The sequence below is a fragment of the Mobula birostris genome, chromosome 7 (assembly GCF_030028105.1).
Source record: "Mobula birostris isolate sMobBir1 chromosome 7, sMobBir1.hap1, whole genome shotgun sequence".
In the NCBI taxonomy this organism is placed as follows: domain Eukaryota; kingdom Metazoa; phylum Chordata; class Chondrichthyes; order Myliobatiformes; family Myliobatidae; genus Mobula; species Mobula birostris.
This window is the reverse complement of record NC_092376.1, coordinates 122,891,858-122,912,845: the sequence shown is the minus strand read 5'-3', so window position 1 is coordinate 122,912,845 and position 20,988 is coordinate 122,891,858. Positions and strand designations below refer to the sequence as shown.

The 20,988-nt window shown below is 43.2% G+C and overlaps 1 pseudogene; it reads left to right on the top strand.

The window, feature by feature from the left end:
* The first annotated feature begins 2,397 nt into the window (after positions 1-2,397).
* Positions 2,398-20,371, top strand: LOC140200963 (uncharacterized; annotated as a pseudogene).
* The last annotated feature ends 617 nt before the right edge of the window (positions 20,372-20,988 follow it).

The window sequence follows — 20,988 nt, the reverse complement described above, 5'->3', positions numbered from 1 at the left end:
TTGCTGAGTTCCTCCAGCATTTTGAGTGTGTTGATCAGATATAAAACTGTTCCTGGAGATATTCTGCTAAGTTTGACATTTTTCAATGGTTAAGTGTATTCAAGCTACAGTAAGACATTTTGGAGTAATAAAGCAACACACACAAAATGCTGGAGGAACTCAGCAGGCCAGGCAGTATCTATGGAAAAAAGTACAGTCGACATTTCGGACCGAAACCCGTCGGCAGTACTTGTGTGTTGCTCAGACTTCCAGCATCTGCAGATTTTCTCGTTTGTGTGTTGAAGTAATAAAGATAATCTTTCTGAAAGTGCTCACTAATTTATTACACTTCTGTATATCATTTAGATGCTTTCTTAAGAATACAAACTTTGAAAATTACAATCATATGAACCCATCAGAATACATTCTCCAATATGATTTATTAAATAGTGCCATTTTTATAAATCATGAGTTGCTATAGAAACAAAGATAAGCATAAAATAATTTAACACATGTATTTTTAAGCCCATTGTTTGTGGTGAGGCGCTTGGAATTGGTTTATTATTGGCACATATATACAGTGAAAAGCTTTGTTTCGTATGCCACCTATACAAATAATTTCAAAACATTGAGATATTACAAAGGAAAAGCAATATCAGAATGCAGAATATAATGTTACTGTTAGAGAGGTCATGAAAGTAGACAATAAGGTGAGCAGGCCTTGACCTGTGAGGTCAAGAGTTCATCTTCAATGTACAAGTGGTCAGTTCAGGGGCGATGGGATAGAAGCTGTCCTTGAGCCTGGTGCTTCAGAAGTTGAACAAAATTTCTCACTAGGATGTAGTAGTTTCTGTGGTAAGAGCTTCCTTTTTCCTGTCACCTGCTGCTGTCAACGTAAGCCCTGGCAGATGCAGTAACATCAAGCTGGCTGAGCAGCCAATCATATTAAAGAATTCTTATGGACCATATTAAATGATTCCCTCAGATAGCATCTCTGCAAACAAAATGAATGTTTTTAAACTAACTTAACGAACATTATATTAAATGCCCAATAAGGGTGGAAACATACACTTGTGAAAAACAAAGAAATTGAAATGTAAAGATTTTAACAATATTTAAAAATCATGAGAATTCCTTATAGCTTGAACAACTTACAATAGACATGCGGAACATTAGTTTTCATGGAGCCAAATCACAATTTAAGTAGTGGTGTGTCGGCTGTCCGTCATTTCTGACGGCGTGTTGGCTGTCTGTCGTTTCCGACGATGATGTAACCAGTGCTGAAGGAGTTTTAGAGTGAAAAAGCCATTTCACTGGTGCAGTTCCACTCTCTCGGCCTCAAAAATTTTGGTCCAATGATATGAAAAATTGTCATGACTGGAGATTCCTCGTCTGCAGCGGATACCCATGATGCCTTCTGTGCCTTTTCATGCCCTTCGCTCTTCATGAAGCATTGCAGCACCACCTTGGATCTTGTAGATGATCTCATCCACCCGGTCCGCCGGAACTGACTTCACATGCTGAGTGGACATATCCTTATCTCACTGGGGTTGGAGGTACCCAGCTACTGTCATCTGCTTTTGCCCGCCTATTGAAGCGGTGTAGCGGGGTGTGGTCACGGTCGCATGCAAACAGTTACTTGGAGCCACAGGTGAGAGCTGGGTAGCAGGTGGGGACCAAAGGTGGATGAGCTGCTCCTGGGCGAGCATGAAAAGGCCACCAGCAGAGGTGCTACCCCTGCCTGAACACCCCATGCACCCCCAAGTAGCAATATTGGATTAACAAGCCATTAAACATTCATTAAGAACTTTTCTAGATACTTTACAGTGAGACCTGTTCACAAATAACAAAAATAAACAGTAGAAATATCTTTAAACATGAGTAGGTCTGCAGATGCTGGAAATCCAAAGCAACACACACAAAATGCTGAAGCAACTCAGCAGGTCAGGCAGTGTCTATGGAAATGAATAAACGTTCAACTTTTCAGGCCGGAACCTCTCTTCAGGACTGAGAAGGAAGGGGGGAGATGCCAGAATAAAAAGGTCAGGGGGAAGGGAAGGAGTCCAGCTGGAAGCTGATAGGTGAAGTCAGGTGGGTGGGAAAGGTAAAGGGTTTGAGGGGGAAGAATCTGATAGGAGAGGAGAGTGAACCATAGGAGAAAGGGAAGGAGGAGGGGATCCAGGAGGAAGTGATAGACAGGTGAGAAGAGGTGAAAGGCCAGAGAAGGTAATAGAGGAAGAGGAGAAGGGGAGGGTTTTTTTAAAACTGGAAGGAGAAATCGACGTTAAGGCCATCTGGTCGGATGCTACCCAGTCAGAACATAAGGTGCTGTTCCTCCACCCTTTGGGTGACCTCATCTTGGCACAAGAGGAGGCCATGGACCAATATGTTGGAGCAGGAATGGGAATGGGAATTAAAATGGTTGGCCACAGGGAAGTTCCGCTTCTGGTGGACGAAGTGGAGGTTCTCGACAAAACAGTTCTCCCAGTTTCTCTTGACTGTGGTGGCCAAGGCAGCAGGTAGAATGGTTTGTTGCGATACCCTGAATCTCTGAGAGTAACTTTGTTTGACCAGGAATGTCTCAGAGTGTATAACCACAAGTCAGAGTACAAGAGGAATGGCTGAAGGCAAAGGAACTCCAGGCCGTGGGCCAGAGAGCCTCTCACTTGTGCTTTGTGACACCGTGATTCAATAATCCTAAATCAGTAAGTGTAGAACAATAAGGCAAAAATGCAAAATAAAGCATAAGGTTCATTTCTAAAGAAACTAAAATGAGAAACAAACAAAGCCAGGATGAACTAACAATGAACTCTGCTACCTCTTGGCTTCACCATTCTAATGAAAACCTGGCTGTCTCTTATTGTATTCTCTGTAAACTTGAGGTCATCCAAAGCTCTGTTCGTATACTCCAACTTGCATAAACTTCCATTTGCTTATCTCATTCTTGTTTTCACTTCTTTCCATGGTCTTGCCCTTCCATCACTGTAACCTCCTCCAGCTGTAAAATTATCTAACCTATCTGAGTTTTCACATTTCAGACTTCTTGAGCAATCACAAACTTAGCTAGCTGTGTTTCCAGTAGTGGCTGTGCCTTCTGTTGCCAAGGCCAAAAGCACTGGAAGTCCCTCTCCATTTTTCCTTTTCTCTATTTCTTTTTTGTTCAGATACTCCGTACAATGTACCACTTTGACCAGGCTTTCGGTCACCTATCCAAATAACTCACTTGACTTGGCATCTTATTTTTAGAAAACATCTTCTGTAAAGTACTCCAGAAATTTCTGAATGTTAAAGGCACCACATTAGTAGAACTTTTTAGTGTTGCTCGATAATATTTAACACTCTTAGCATTTTTTAAATATTTCGTTTTAGATTCGGTTTTTAAGAAAAGTTAATGAAGCCACTAGGGGCAGTGAGAATTTTTTTTAGAAAACAAGAGTCAGTCCAGAATCACTCAAGAAATGCAAATTGGAATGCTTTATGGCAACCTCTTTCAAAATGAATTTTTAAAAAAATTGTCAGAAAGTGCTTTGCAGATCCAAGGGGAAAATTTTATAATTTTGTGTGATGTAACCACTTGTTTCAATTGAACTAACACAAACAATCTTGAACAATCCATAGCGCATATAGGACAAAAAGACAAAATACACTCATGACTACGTGGCCAGATTCTGCTCTAACTCCAGTTACAAGTGTGCAGATGACACCATTGTAGTGGGTCAAATCTCCAATAATGATGAGTTGGAACACGGGAAAGAAATAGAAAGCCCAGTGACATTTTGCCATGACACCAACCTTTCCCTCAGTGTCAGCAAACAAAAATGTGGCAGTGCATATGCTCCTGTTTACATCAACCATGCTGAGGTTAAGAGAGTGAAAGCTTCATGCTCATAGGAATGAACACTGCTGACAGCCTGTCCTGATCCAACCTTGTACACACCAAGTCCAAGAAAGATCACCGATATCTCTACTTCTTTAAGTGGCTAAACAAACTTGGCATGCTTCAGTTATCCCTCACCAATTTTTAGAGATGCACCATAGGAAGTATTCTACCTCAGTAAAGCTGTCAACAGAATCAAAGACCGACCCTTCCCAGACATTTGCTCTTCTCCCCCACCCCCCAACTCCCATCAGGTAGACGATAGAAAAGCCTGAAAGCACAGAACACCAGGCTTAGGGACAACTTCTGTCCCACTGTCATAAATCTATTGAATGACAAGATGAAATCTTGACCTCACAGTCTAGCTTATTATGTCTTTGCAACTTACTGTCAACCTCTACTGCACTTTATCTGTGAATGCAACATTTTATCCTGCATTTTGTTACTGTTTCCCTTTAGTACCTCAATGCACTTTCATAATACAAATGATCTGTATGGATTGCATGCCAATTGAAGTTTTCACTGCAGCTCGGTATATGTGACAATAAAAATCAACTTACCAAGTTAGGATTTGAAAGTTCGGACTGCCAATACATGGAGCAACCATTGTGATCTCCCACAGCCCCCATTGATCCTGTGAGTTCAGCGTCTGAGGCTGACTTGTGAGGAGCCTTCAGGAAGGTGAAGCCATGAAAAGAACCTCGTCCAGACAGGCTACCTGGACAAGTACGAAAACCTGTGCCCATCAACTAGCTAGAGTGTTCACTGAGATCTTTAACCTCTTGTTTTGGCAGTTTGAGGTTCTCAACTGCTTTAAGCAGGCTTCAATTATACCAGTGCCTAAGAGGAATGTGGTAACCTGCCTCAGTGACTATTGTCCAGTGGTTCTTATAGCATCGGTGATGAGATTGGTGATGAAACATATCAACTCCTGTCTGAGAGGCAACTTGGATCTACTCCAATTTGCCTAATGGAGCAACAAATCCACAGCAGATGCCATCTCATTGGCTTTTCACTCAACACTGAAATATCTAGATAGCAAAGATGCATAGAACATAGAATAGTACAGCACAGTACAGACCCTTTGGCCCACAATGTTGTGCCAACCCTCAAACCCTGCCTCCCATATAACCCCCCACCTTAAATTCCTCCATATACCTGTCTAGTAGTCTCTTAAATTTCACTAGTGTATCTGCCTCCACCACTGACTCAGGCAGTGCATTCCACACACCAACCACTCTCTGAGTAAAAAACCTTCCTCTAATATCCCCCTTGAACTTCCCACCCCTCACCTTAAAGCCATGTCCTCTTGTATTGAGCAGTGGTGCCCTGGGGAAGAGGTGCTGGCTATCCACTCTATCTATTCCTCTTAATATCTTGTACAGTATACCTACATCAGGATACCCTTTATTAACTACATCAATATGCTTCAAGACCTTGGCCTCAGTACCTCCTTGTGCAATTGGATCCTCGCTTTCTTCACTTGCAGAACCCAGTCAGTTTGGATTTACAGCAACATCTCCTCCACAGTCTCCAGCAGCGCAGGTGCACCACAAGGCTGTGTGCTTAGCCACTGCTCTACTAGCTTTACACTTATGACTGTGTGGCTAAGTATCGCTCCAACGCCACATTCAAGTTTGCTGATGACACCGCTGTCATAGGCTGAGTCGTTGGTGGTGACAAATCAGCATGTAGGAGAGAGATTGAAAACCTGGCTGAGCGGTGCCATGACAACAACCTCTAACGCAATATTAGCAAGACCAAGTAGCTGATTATTGAGTTCAGGAGATGGTAACCAGAGCCAGTTCTCACTGGAGGATCAGAGGTGGAGAGGGTTAGCAGCTGTAAATTCCTAGGTGTTACTATTTCAGAGAACCTATTCTGGGATCGGCATATGTGCAATTGTGTAGAAGGTATAGCAGCACATCTACTTCCTTTGTGAAGATTCAGCATGACATCTAAAACTCTGACAAACTTCTATAGATGTGTGGTGGAGAGTATACTGACTGGCTACATCACAACTGGGTATGGAAACATCAATGTCCTTGAATGGAAAATCCTACAAAACGTAGTGGATATGGCCCAGTTCATCATGTGTAAAGAGCTGCTCACCACTGAGCACGTCTGCATGAAACGTTGTTGCAGGAAAGCAGCATCCAGCATCAGGGACCCCCACCACCAAGGACATGCTCTCTTCTTGCTGCTGCCATCAGGAAGAAGGTACGGAAGCTTCAGGACTCACCCTATTAGGTTCAGGAACAGTTATTACCCCTCAACCATCAGGCTCTTGAACCAAAGGGGATAATTTCACTCAACTTCACTTTATCATTGAAATGTTCCAACAACCTATGAACTCACTTTCAAGGACTCTTCATCTCATGTCCCTGACATTTATTGCTTATTTACTATTATTGTTCTTTCTCTTTTAGTATTTACATAGCTTGTCTTTGTTTTGCACATTGGTTGAGTGCCCAAGTTGGTGCAGTCTTTCAAAGGTTATTATTCTATTATAGGTTTATTGAGTATGCCCACAAGAAAACGAATCTCAGGGCTATATATGGTGACGTATATGTAGTTTGATAATAAATTGACTTTGAACCATTAAAAAGCTCTATAACCTTTATACATACTTTAAAGAAATGGTTCTATTAAAAAAGACCCTGTGAATATGTACCTTTTAAATCCTAGTGTTATATTTCAACTATCCTACACTGCAACTCTAAACAAGCCCCAATCACAATTTTTGCATCTTTCTTCAGCAACAGTTTATGTTGACAAGTCAGTTCTGATGTAACGTTGCCAATGTGAATGGTCTGCAAACATGGTTGAAGGAACGGAGTGTAGACTCCAGCACAACCTCTAAATCAATACCAGCTGTCTGACAGGACCTCTGCTGTTTGCCAAAAGCTTTAGAGCAGCATTCTCTTGCCAGACTAGGAATCCAGGATATCTTGCCAAAGAAAACATTGGTTAATGGCCAGGGTACCCCCAAGACCTGGCAAGAAAAAAAGACTGCAATAGTAGTGTTGGCATGATGTTGAGCAATCGAGCACTTGCAACTAAAGGTCACATCATAACTGATAATGAATAACTTAAATATAATGGTCTCTAATCTCTAAATGTTAATTTAGCTGGTAACATCCTTTAGCTCTCACATAGAAACAGAGCAGTTAAAAAGCACCGGGGTGAGACCAAACTAGGTTTGCAAGGCCATTTAAATCCAATTAACATCAGTGCAATCAAGTCTGAATCTGGGTTAATTGTGTTCTGCAATAACTCAAATTTTTCAATTCAGCTATGAGGGAAAGGCACCTGAGGACCATCACACTTACTTGTGGAGTTTCAATGCAGATTTTCACTGTAATATGAAATGTTTCAAAAGCCATTTTAATGTAGTTCCTTGGCAACTGGTGAACAGAATTAGCAACTTGTGTAATAAAAATCAAAAATACTAAAAAATGATCAGGAAGTCAAGTAGCATCTACAGAAAATAAAAATCAGAGTTAATAACCTCAGCTGAAATGAAAAACTGAGAATGCTGAAATGACTCTGCACCTGTGGAAAGAGAAACACACTAAACTTTTCAGTTCACTTACCTTTCATTGGAACGAGAAAAGTTAAAATGAAGCAGTTTAGAAGTTGAGAGAGAAGATAAGGAAAGGTCAGGTTTAGTAGGGAGACAACATAAATGCCACAGGATGTAGTGGACCTGGCTGAACAATTAAGGTACAGATTTGTGAATAATCAAAATTATGAATGGGGGAAGTGTGAATGGGAGGAGAGAATAAAATGTGAAATACCAGAAAAGAAGAGAGAAACCCTGAATGCTGGAGATATAGAGATACAAGACTGATGTGTGGTTGTCTCTTCAAAATTCATTATTGAGACTGTGATGTACCAAGCTGGAAGATAAGCTGATGCCCATCAAGCTTACAATTAGCTTTGTTACAGAAGTTCAAAACACCAAAGATAGGCAGACCAGAGTAGATGAGATGAAGAATTAAAGAGACAGTTACTTGAGCTCAGCTTTTTGGACTGGATGAAAGTATTATGTTCCACAATCACCCAATCAGTGTTTACTTTCTCTGAGCTCCAGGAAACTACATTGTGAACATTGAACTGGAAGAGGTACAAGTAATCAGCATTTCACCAGACTTGTCCTTTCACCTCTTCCTTTCTCTGCATCCAGGGATCTAAACAGTCTTTCCAGCACAGCAGTAATTCGCTCGCATTTCTTTCAATCTACTGTACTGCTTTTGGTTTTTTCAGTGTGGTCTTCTTTGTGTTGAAGAAACCAGACACAGGCTAGATGATCACTTTGCAGATCACCAGTATTCAGTCTGCAGAAGTATTCCTGAGCTTCTGGAAACAGAGTCTTGGACCTGAAACTATTGCTCTATTGCTCTTTCCACAGATGTTACCTGCAATTTCTGCTTTTTTTTTGTCAACATGCAGATGTTTTGTCTCCTGTGGATGCATGGGAAGGTGCTTTAGAGGAGGAAGTCCTCTGCAGGTGGAATCCGCCCTTTTACGTTCTCTCTTCGCATTGTCCAGTGGAGCAAAGGAGATGTCACCACCAACTGTATCTTAGCTCCACTCCTTTGTCAGGACTCTTGACAACCCTCGCTCATCATAATCTTCTGCTCACATCTCCACCGTCCCTTCCCATTCATAAAACCTTTATCACCCTTGTTTGGACTGAAAGATTGACCGTGTTTCTACTCAACTTTATCAGCTGAGTATTTCCAACATTTTCTTTTAAATTCAGATTTTAAGTCTTTTGATTTTGTAAGCAAATATGCATCTCCTTAACCAATCAGATGGAACAATTATAAATGCAGTATATAGTATCATATAGTCATAGAGCTGTACAGCATAGAAATGGGCCTTTCAATCCACCATGTACACATGACCTTTTGGTTCACCTACATTAATTCCTTTTGCCCACAGTAAGCTTGTTTCCCTCTATGCTTTGCCTATTTAAGTATACAACTAAATGCCTCGGAAATATGTTGATTATATCTGAGATTTCCACAGGAATCTTAAATTTGAATACTTAATCCAGAGTAATATCATATCCAGAAAACAAAAGGGACAGAAGGAGAAAGTGAAAAATAATAAATCTCCAATAATAATTTAAATCTCAATGAGTGAGGTAACTCAATTTTCTTGGGGAGATGCAATGAGGCTTGAGATCTGCAGTCATTTTTCAAGGCAGGAGGCGCTTTTGGCAGATTAAAAATAGGTAGATTGTTAATACTCAATTAAGTGTGCCAGCACTAAGTAATTCCTGGTAAGCTGATTCAACATGTGATTACAGTTAAGAAGACAAAAAAGACTGGAGATGCTGAAATAAAAATAAGACAAAAACAACTCTGTGGGTCAGGCAGCATCCGTGGGGGCAAAAGGTGTTTGTTGATGTTTCAGGCTGATCCTGCATTGGGACCGAGAGTGTAGGGGGAAGATAGCCAGTCTGTAGAAGTCGGAAGCAGGGATGGAACAAACGTGGGACACCTACCAGCCTCTGTCACACCTCACCCTGTTACTGCTGTCTACTTGTAATCTTCCTCCAACACTCTCAGTCCTCACTTTGGGCTTTGATCTGAAACATTCACATACATATACCTAATGCCTCCTCAGACGTCCTTTGAATCACAGAGCTCTTCCAGCATTGTTTTTTTAAAATATGGAGTTACATTTACATCATAGAGTTCCACATGTCACAAAGCGGTGAAACTTGATGAGAGATCTCTAAGGCTACGTTTCTGTAAGAGCAGGGACATTTAGAACAACAGCTCATGATTTCCATGTTTAACTGCACATGCAAGACCACTGGCTCACCCTGTGAAGACAAAGAGCACTGTTCTGCTCAGTTACATTTTGGAAAATTCCAGGCAAATAGATCACATCGAGTAGACCTTGGAGCAACGTGTAATTAGAAATAGAACAACATGCAGTAAGTGCAGGATAAGTGAACATTGTTGGATTTTATTCCTCAGGATTGCAAACCAAATAGTGCTGATATCTGTAATTTATATAGTGTGAATTTGAAACAAATCCAATTTTACCATGTGTGATCCTAGTCTGTAAATACTGGAGTCAAACATTTGAAAAGGAAACTGCTTAGTGATGTCCAAAAAATAGCAAATTGTGTTTAAGAGATACTTGTTCAGATATTTCACTTACATTGCTCTGATATAATAAAGAACAAGGACACTGCAATTTCACGTGTTCAGTAAAGCACTTAAAATGTACACTTAGTGGCCACTTTATTAGGTACCTCCTGTCCCTAATAAGTGGCTACTGAGTTTATGTTTGCAGTCTGCTGCTGCTGTAGCCCATCCACTTCAAGGTTCGATGTGTTGTGCATTCAGAGATGCTCTTTTGCACACCACCGTTGTTACTTTTGGTTAGTTGAGTTACTGTTGCCTTCCTGTCAGCTTGAACCAGTCTGTCCATTATTCTCTGGCTTCCCTCGTTAATAAGATGTTTTTGCCTACTGAACAGCTGCTCAAAGGATGCTTTTTTTGTTTTTTGCACCATTCTCTGCAAACTCTAAAAACTGTTGAGAGTGAAAATCGCAGCAGATAGGCATTTTCTGAGATTCTCAAAGCCCTCCATCTGGCACCAACAATCATTCCATGGTCAAAGTCACTTAGATCACATTTCTGCTCCACTTTGATGTTTGGTCTGAACAATGACTGAACTTCTTGACCAAGTCTGCATGCTTTTCTGCATTGAGGTGCGAGCACATAATTGGATGATTAGACATTTGCTTTACTAAGCAGATATACAAGTGTACCTAATAAAGTGTAGGTCAATGCAGATAGTCAAATTTATCCTCAGCAAAACTGAGTGAAGTGAGTAAGGTTTGGGCATTCACAAAGGATCAGAAGTATATTTAGTTAGCTAGCATGTACACAAGGTGAAAAGTCAGTTGATGAATAGCAACACACACAAAATGCTGGAGGAACTTGGCAGGCCAGGCAGTAAATATGGAAAAGAGTACAGTTGACATTTCAGGGCGAGACCTTTCAGTAGGACTGGAGAAAAAAATGATGAGGAGTAGAGTTTAAAGGCGGGGGTAGGGGAGGGAGAAACACAAGATGATAGGTGAAACAGGGAAGAGGAGGGGTGAAGTAAAGAGCTGAGAAGCTGATTGGTGAAAGAGATACAGGGCTGGAGAAGATGGAGTTTGACAGGAGAGGACAGAAGGCCATGGAAGAAAGAAAAGGGAGGAGCAGCACCCAAGGGAGGTGATAGGTGGGCAAGGAGATAAGGTGAGAGAGGGAAAAGGGGATGAGGAATGGTGAAGGAGGTGGGGGGGGGGGAATTACCAGAAGTTTGAGAAGTCAATGTTCATACCATTAGGTTGGAGGCTACACAGATGTTGTTCCCGCAAACTGACTGCGACCTCATCTTGACAGTGGAAGAGGCTGTGGATAGACATATTGGAGTAGGAATGGGAAATGGAATTAAAATGGGTGGCCACTTTTTCTAGCAGACAGAGTGTAGGTGCTTGGCAAGGCGATCTCCCAATCTACATCGGGTCTCATCAATATACAGGAGGTCACACTGGGAGCACTGGATGCAGTATATGACACCAACAGACTCCCAGGTGAAGTGTTCCCTCACCTGGAAGGACTGCTTGGGGCCCTGAACGGTGGTGAGGAAGGAGGTGTAGAGGCAGGTGTAGCACTTTTCCACTTGCAAGGAAAAGTGCCAGGAGGGAGATCAGTGGGAAGAGACAAATGGACAAAGGAGTTGTGTAGGGAGCAAACCCTGCAGAAAGCAGAAAGTGGGGGGTAGGGAAAGATGTGTTTGGTGGTGGGATTCTGTTGGAAAATGTGGGAATTGTTGCGGAGTTGCGGAGAATTATGTGCTGGATGCGGAGACTGGAGATGTGGTAGGCGAGGACAAGAGGATCCCTATCCCTGGTGGGGTGGCGGGAGGATGGGGTGAGGACAGACGTGTGTGAAATGGGAGAGATGCATTTGAGGGCAGCGTTGATGGTGGAGGAAGGGAAGCCCCTTTCTTTGAAGAAGGAGGACATCTTCTTCATTCTGGAATGAAAAGCCTCATCCTGAGAGCAGATGCAGCAGAGATGGAGGAATTAAGAGAGGGGGGGAATGGCATTTTTACAAGTAACAGACTGGGAGGAGGTATCATCCAGGTAGCTGTGAGAGACGGTGGGTTTATAATAGACATCAGCAGATAAGCTGTCTCCAGAGATAGAGACAGAGAGATTGAGAAAGGGGACAGAGATGTCGGAAATGGACCAGGTAAACTTGAGGGCAGGGTGAAGGTTGGAGGCAAAGCGGATGAAGTCAATGAGTTCCTCACGGGTGCAGGAAGCAGTCAACGCCATCCCCTTCTCTCGATTCCTCTGTCTCCACCGCAGCTGCTCTCAGGATGAGGCTTTTCATTTTAGATGCCGGATATTTGAAGAATTACCTATGCTGGAGGAGATCCCTGTTCAGTATATCTACATAGAACACTGTCGTAGGAAAGCAGCATCCATCATCAAAGATCCTCACCACCCTGGCCATCCTCTTTTCTCACTGCTGTCATCAGGTGGAAGGTATAAGAGTCTCAGGACTCACAACACCACATGTCATAGTTACAATTCTGTAGATTTACTGAGTATGCCTGCAAGGAAAAGAATCACAGGGCTGTATGTGGTGACATACAGTATATGTACTCTGATAATAAAATTTATTTTTAACTTTGAACTTTAGTACTTTATTATGCTTAGCAATATCATGAAGTCCCGTCCAGTTTTAGAATGTGAATAATCTTGGTGGATACTGGAGAGAGAGAAAGGCATATATTGAACTGGATCATTGATTATAGATTGCCTTGCTAGACTGAAGTAGCTGGTTTGTGAGCCAGGCAGGCTATAATCAGTTCCATGAACAGTGGAATTTAAGAGGAGATTTCCTCAGGGTATAAGGCTGACAACAGTGTTGTATTGTAAAAACTGTGGATGTTTTGTATGATTTTGTTATGGAATGTCGATTGTCCTATAGAGCCAACAGAAAGGGTTGGGGAGGGTGGAGTTAGTGCCAGGAATTTTCCCGAGCCAGCACAAAACACCATGAAAGGAGCATACAGTGACATACTGTCATCATGCAGCTCACAATAAATTTAGAAACTACTCTCTGGTGGCCAGGATTCCTCGAATGGAGCAACAATGGGGCTACGGACCAGGAATAAGAACACTTAAGTTTCCTTAACTCTCCTCTCCTTCCTGCTCAAACTCCAGTTGTTAATTCTGTTTACTTTGCTGTTGCTCTCTCTTTATGTTGAAGTTGAGCTTGCTCGGTGTTGTACCTGGAAGAGAAAGCGGGAGGGTGGGAGCGGGGATGGGGGAGGGGTTAGAATACCAGGTCACTGGGAGGCTGGGACAAAAGGGGAAATCGGGAAGGCTGAGGAGACACTGGAAGGCTGGGTAGAATTTGGAGATACAGAGGAATGGAGAGGATACAACTTCGACTTCTCCTCACAAGTGTACGCTTGTCTCCAGATGCAGTCTATCAGTGTGATATTGTGTGCATGTAATGATTTGTGCTATATTGTTGAATCAATCACTATTGCTGATTGAGAAGGATTCATTTCATTTGTTCTGAAGCTCTGCATTTCTATTTGTCTGACTAAACTCAGTATAAGACCACCATGGAACTTGCATTGGTGAAGAACTTACCATTTTCTGCTCAGCAACAAGAGAGTAAACCAATATAAATGGACCGGGAACTGGTTCCCCAGTGAGAGCAGCTATGATGACGTATGATGAACATGGTGGATAATCTACTAAAAGTGATGAGAGGTTCCATCCGTTTGGCTTGTACATGGAATGGGCATAGATGTGAACCCTATTGCTCAGTGAGCTCCTTAGTGAGCTGAACTATGCTCAGTTTGAGAGAGGATTGGTCTGCTTCACGAAGATAGGTTAAATAGGCCAAAGGTCCCATGTGAGCAGTTTTATTTCAAGAGTGGACTTCCAGATGTTGGATCGGAGCGCTATAAACAAGGTGTGATAGGAGGAGCTGAGATCTGCGATGGCTGTTTTACCGTAGGCATGATCCAGAGATAGTTCAGAGATAACTTTTTAACTTAAAGAGAATTCAGGGAGAAAAGGAAAGCCCCAGTGTTCATGGAAAAGCACGGTGAGAGTTGAAGCCTTGCAGGTGGCAAAAAGGAAGATGATGGAAAGCATTAAGATAAAGGTTAAGTAAGAGATTGTTGCTTCTGGCATTCTTAGGAATACTTAATATTTCATACTTAATACTCCATGTTTCATATCTCTGGAATTGGTGATATTAAGCATGGGGGGGGGGGTTAATGTTCATTTTGGAGATGTATATGACACAGTCTACACTTAAACTTCAACTAAATCAGTGAATCCAGTTACAAATTTCAATGCTGTTTGTTGATGCTTAATATGCAAAATTGGTGGCTACATTTTCAACTTAGACTGTGTTTCCAAAGTCACAGTTTTTAATGAATATAAATCACTTTGAGCCTAAAAGGTATTATGTAAATGGAAACCTTTCTTTCCTTCTGTCTGTGTCACTTGTAGAATATTGTTTAAAACCAACCCAAAGTGTGTGCTAATGAACACTCACCATAAGAATTAATTACATGCTATTACAGCTTTCAATTAATAAATGGATTGCTTACAAACTTGTCACAGAATGTTGCTTTTAAAACAATTACATTGTTCATTGTAGCTAACAGATTTTCCATTAAATTAATTAGCAGTTAGTATTTTGAAGACGTATCCTGCAAATGTCACAATTCAATTTTCAGCCTTAAAGACTTTGAATGGCATGCATGGACTTTCAATCTTGGTACTTTTCCTTTTTTCTAAGCTTAATGTTCTCTTAAGATCCATCTGTGATTCTTTGATCTTCAGAACTGGTGTAGAAATTCCATAGCTGACACTGGTATAGAAATTCATCTCCTCCCTTACTTCAGTTCAGGGCCTCCAACAGTCCTTCCAGGTGAGGAAACACTTCACCTGCAAATTTGTTGAGGTTTTCTATTGTATCCAGTGCTCCTGATTTGGCCTCCTCTACACTGGTGAGACCCAACAGAAATTGGAGAACCATTTTGTCAAATTTCCAGGTGGCCAACCATTTTAGTTGCTATCCCCATTCCCATCCCAACATTGGTCCATGGCCTCCTCTTCTGCCATGATGAAGCCACTCTCAGGATGAAGGAGCAACACCTCATATTCCGTCCAAATACCCTCCAAACTGATGGCATGAACATCGATTTTGCCTTCTGGTGATTTATTTTTCCCTTCCCCTTCCCTATTCTTCTATTTCTCACTCTGGTCTCTTACCTCTTCTCTTCATCTGCCTCTCACCTGCCCCGGGCGACCCTCCTCCTTTCTTTCCTCCCCTCATCCACTCTTTCTTCTCCAACCCTTTGCCTTTTCCAACTACCTGGCTTTACCTATCACCTTCTAGTTTGTACTCCTTCCCCTCTCCCCACCTTTTTATTCTGGCATCCTCCCCCTTCCTTTCCAGTTCTAAAGCAGGGTCTCGGCCCAAAACATTGATAGTTTATTCATATCCATAGATGCTGCTTGACCTGCTGAGTTCCTCCAGCATTTTGTATGTGTTGCTCTAGATTTCCAGCATCTGCAGAATCTCTTGTGTTTATAATAATTCAGATAGATAATTTGCAGCATGAATCATGTTTCATACACTTTGCATTATATTTGTGCTGTGTTGTAGACATTCCATCAGACACTCCAATTGACACGTGACAATATTTCATTTGACATCGTCTTGGAAGACTTATGTAGGTTACAAATTATATTAAAATATATAAATATAGTTACATGACGTAGAAACTGGGATCAATCTAATAGAATATTGTAGATGTAAAAAACTTAGAGTAAGAAACACCACATCAAACATCTGATGGCCTTCAAGCAGGTTCTTTGAAGAGCAAAACTTGGCACTCCTATGGATGGAAATCATGCGGAAGATATGAAAATTATTAATGGCTGTCAACCAAGATCTGAAAGCCAATGGGAGCAAAATTCATTCCAGCGGCAGTGAATTAATGTTCCTTTTACAACCCACCTGATTTTCTCTTCCATATAAAATCAGCTTAATTCATCAGTTTCAAACATTGGTCTGAAGAATAAAGTATCATTTTCCTTTTTTAATCAGGAACCAAAGCTGCAAACTCAGAAATGCTGTACCCTTCCCTAACTGCTCCTAAACTGAGGAGGCAGTTAAAAAAAACAGTCACAGTGGTAGGTCTGGAGTCACAGACAGACCAGACTGTGTTAGGAATGATAGGTTGCCCTCCCTGAAGGACAATAGTGAGGCAGATCAGCTTTCATGGCAATCTGGTAGTTTTGTTGTTGCTGTTACCGAGCCTAGCTTTCGTCAAACATTTTCCACATTTATTTAATTATTTGTGTTTTGATTCCCCAGGTCCCACTGTGGGATTTGAATACATGTCCAGAATTCTAGTCTCCAGTCCAGTAACTTAACCACTGAACCATTGAGGTAAAACTTAACTTCCAAGAGCGAAAGAAATGCAGCTGGACAGGAAGGTTGAGAAAGGAGCGGAGTTTGGCAAAAATCAATTTCAAAACTCACTTCAGTTGCGTGATGAAGTGATGCCAAAGTGATAAAGGTATAGAGAACAGAGATATTAAACCAAAAATGTAAGAAAGATTCTTGGATTATTGCACTATTTGTGAAGTAGGTTTTAAAAAGACATAAAAGAGCTAGATGGTAAACTTAAAACAAAACAAAAACCTACATGATGAAGGCTGGCAAATTTGACTATGCAACAGTCTTTTTTCCACCATTGTGTTCAATGCCTGATGTATTCAAAAAAATACCAACATTGGTGCCAAACAAGCTGGCTGGATGTACATAAAGGTAGACCCATTGATTCACATGGTTTTAAGAAATGTATAAATCCTACACCACGTCACAAAGTCATGCTAACCTATTTGATTACAGAGATGAGAAGAGCAAGGGAAGACCCCACCCTAAATAAACACGGACATTTTTTCTTCCAGCTATTAGTTTCTTCACCACCAACAATATCCTACCCTCTCTCCACCACCCAATACCTCAGCATCCTCCCTGTTATTCTTTCTCTTCCTCATATCACTTAAGAGGTGAAAATTAGGCAACAGTTTTGCACAATTTCTAGCTTGTCTTTAAGCAGTAACATCGTATCAATTATGTGCAATTGGACCAACCGACAAACCTTTGGTTTTATACTTCATCCAAAAAAGGTATAGATGAATGAATTGATTTTACAACCTTATGGTGAGAAAGGTAGCTGTTATTATATGCGATGCATTATGAATCAATGTCACTTTAAAATAGATCACATCTGAAAAAATTACAAATGGGCCTACTTGCATAGAAATATGTCATACTGATAATGCTGTGAACCATATTTCGGAAGTAGAGTAGATTGTACAGATTTTACTAAATTGAACAGCTGGTGCTGCTGAAAATGAAATTTTCTTCCATTTGCATATTTGCACTCACACAACCCGGTCACATCAAGGCTAATTAACTTGATTATGCTGTGCTTAAGTGTTGAATAGTAAATTAAATTCAGATCCCCACTGACTGGCAGCCTGCCATTTGAACTCCACTTATAAGGGTGATGAAATCATTCAATTCAATTCCTTTAGGCTGTGTTAAGTTTAGTCAAAAAAAAAAGTAGTTATGAAACCGCAGGGCAGCCCAGATCCACCAAGAGCTCCGGTCCCTGGCACAGCAGTTCAAGGTAGCAATGCAGGAGGAGAAACCTCCCGTGGTTCAGCTCCGGAACATCTGCAGGAAGAAGCTAATGACCCTGCGCAGAGTAGAATGGCACAGGAGGCAAGGGAGAGAAAGAGCCAGGAAGCAAACTGCCTTCATAGCCAATCCGTTTGGTTTTACAGAACGGCTCCTAAGGCAGAGACGCAGCGGCTGCCTTGTGTGCTCTAAAGAAGAGGTAGACCATTCCCTTCATAACATCCTGAGTGACCCTGCAAGGGAGCAAGAGCTTGGCCTCCACGGAGCCCTTACAAGACAACCACTCCCCGTAGTGGAGTTTGATGTGAGGGAGCCCACCTGGAAGGAAGTTGTGTCTTTAGCCAGAGCCAGTTCTGCGCCAGGACCCAGCAGAGTATCCTACAAGGTGTACAAGTGCTGCCCGGAGCTTCTCAAGATTCTTTGGAAGATCCTGTGAGTGATCTGCTGCAGGGGGACAGTGGCAGACCAGTAGAGGTCCCCAAGGAAGAAAATTCGTTGAACCTGGAGCAGTTCAGATCCATCTCGCTGTTTAGTGTGGAAGGGAAAATCTTCTTTAGTGTCTTGTCCCGGCGAATGATGGACTTTCTCCTCAAGAACGCTTATATCGACACTTCAGTGCAGAAGGGTGGAATTCCCGGAGTGCCTGGGTGCCTGGAACACACTGGAGTAGTCACCCAGCTGATCAGGGATGTGCACATGGGGAAGGGAGGCCTGGTTGTGCTGTGGATAGATCTCACCAGTGCATATGGGTCAATACCCCACAAACTGGTGGAGCTTACACTGGACCAACACCATGTTCCCAGAAAGGTCAGGGACCTCATCATGAACTACTACAGGAACTTCAGACTGAGAGTCACTTCTGGAGCTATGACATCAGGCTGGCACAGGCTGGAGAAGGGGATTAAAACTGGGTGTACAGTCTCCGTTATTCTCTTTGCCCTTGCCATGAATATGATAGTCAAGGCAGCTGAGGCAGAGTGTAGAGGCCCGATGACCAAGTCTGGTGTTCGGCAGCCCCCGATCAGAGCCTTTATGGATGACCTCATTGTCACGACAACATCAGTTCCTGGCAGCAGGTGGATCCTCCAGGGCCTGGAAAAGCTCATTGCATGGGCAAGGATGAGCTTGAAACCAGCTAAATCCAGGTCCACAGTGTTGAAGAAGAGCAAAGTGGTGGACAAGGTTTGTTTTACCTTGGATTGCACTACAATTCCATCTATCACCGAGAAGCCAGTCAAGACCTTGGGGAAGGTCTTCGACTGTAGCCTCAGAGATGCAGCTGCTGTCCAATCAGCTTCCAAAGAGCTTGAGAGCTGGCTCACCACAGTGGACAAGTCAGGCCTACCTGGAAGGTTCAAAGCTTGGATTTACCAGCATGGAATCCTTACTCGAATTCTATGGCCGCTACTGGTATACAAGGTGCCTGTGACAACTGTAGAGTTGGTGGAGAGAAAGGTCAATAACTACCTTTGAAGGTGGCTGGGCCTACCTCGTAGTCTGAGTGGCGTAGCACTGTATGGAAGATGCAATAAGCTGCGACTTCTCTTCAGCAGCCTGGACGAGGAGTTCAGGGTTTCCCGCACAAGAGGGGTGCTGCAATACAGGGATTCCAAGGGCCCTAAAGTGGCAGCAGCAGGCATCCAGGTATGGACAGGTAGGAAGTGGAAGGCACAGGAAGGCCTGGTGGTAGCAGAGTCCCGGCTGAGACACAGTGCTCTTGTGGGGACAGTGTCAACTGGGCGAGTTGAGCTGGGCTCCGCTTCACATCCTCGCTGTGACAAGGCCAAAGGCAAGGACAGATGCCAACGAGTCCTGGAGGAAGTGCGGGCTGGCGTTGAAGAGGAGAGGATTAGCAGGATGGTGGGCATGAGGCAGCAGGGAGCATGGACAAGGTGGGAAGGTGCGCTGGAGCGGAAAATCTCCTGGTCTGACATCTGGCAGGCAGAACCCCAGCGCATTAAATTTATGATCCAGGCTCTCTATGATGCCTTGCCAAGCCCTGCAAACCTCCATGTCTGGGGCAAGGGCGATACACCAGCATGTCCTCTATGTCCAGGAAGAGGATCACTGGAGCACATCCTTAGCAGCTGCCTTAAAGCCTTGGGGCAAGGTCACTACCAGTGGCGTCGTGACCAGGTGCTGAAGCCAGTAGCAGAGAGCATTGCGATGGCCATGACCACCAGTAAATGGAGTGGTCCGAAGGAAGAACATCTCCTTTGTCAGAGCCGGAGCACAGCCCCTACGTCAGCCCAGACCAGCATCATCATCGGGCCTGCTTAGCACCGCAGCAGATTGGCTGCTTCAAGTTGATCTGGGGAGGCAGCTGAAGTTTCCCGACCAAACAGCAACAACTTTACTGAGGCTGGATGTGGTCCCTTCTTCAGTGCCCTCGAAGCAGGTTGCCCTCATCGGGTTGACAGTCCCCTGGGAGGACCACATGGAGGAGGCAAATGAGCAGAAGCGGGCCAGGTACCAGGAGATGGTGGAGCAGTGCTGGAGGCAAGTCTGGGGGGCTTGCTGCGAGCCCATTGAAGTAGGGTGCAGGGGTTTTGCCGGCCGCTCACTCTGCAGAGTCTACACCCTACTTGGCATCTCTGGGGCTGGCAAGAGGAAAGCGATCAGGACCATCACAGAGGCCGCTGAGAGAGCCTCTAGATGGCCATGGATCAGGAGGGGTGATCTGTGGGCCAGTGCTGCTGGGACACAAGCTGGGGTCTGATCAACCCCGGCTGGGCCGCTTGGGTGAGAGTGTATGATGCTGAAAGACCCGAAACACCCGACGTCCCCAGGTTACATCACTGATTATGTGTCCCAGCGCATCCGCAGGACATACGAGGGGGATTGATAAGTTCGTGGCCTAAAGTAGAAGGAGTCAGTTTTAGAAAACCTGGCACATTTATTTTTCAACATAGTCTGTTCTTACATTTACACACTTAGTCTAACAGTCGTGGAGCATACGGATCTTGGACCTCCAGAAAGTGTCCACAGATGGGTGATTGATAAGTTCGTGGCCCAAGGTAGACGGTACCTTGGAACACAGCTCTCGTTACATGCACATGCAGTTCAACTCTTTGAGTGATTATGCAGGAAGTTTGAAGTTAATAACTCACCTCCTTCCGCCTCAGGCCACAGACTTATCAATCACTCCTGATGAATCATCGTAGGGAAAACGGGAAGGGAGAGGGGAGAGATGGGGAAGCACCAGAGAGGCATCCTGTAATGATCAATAAACCAATTGTTTGGAATCAAGTGACCGTGCCTTGTCTTTCAGGGCTATGTGTGTCTGCCCCCGCCCTGACACTCCTTCATTGGCACCTCATCCCACTCCCATTCTGT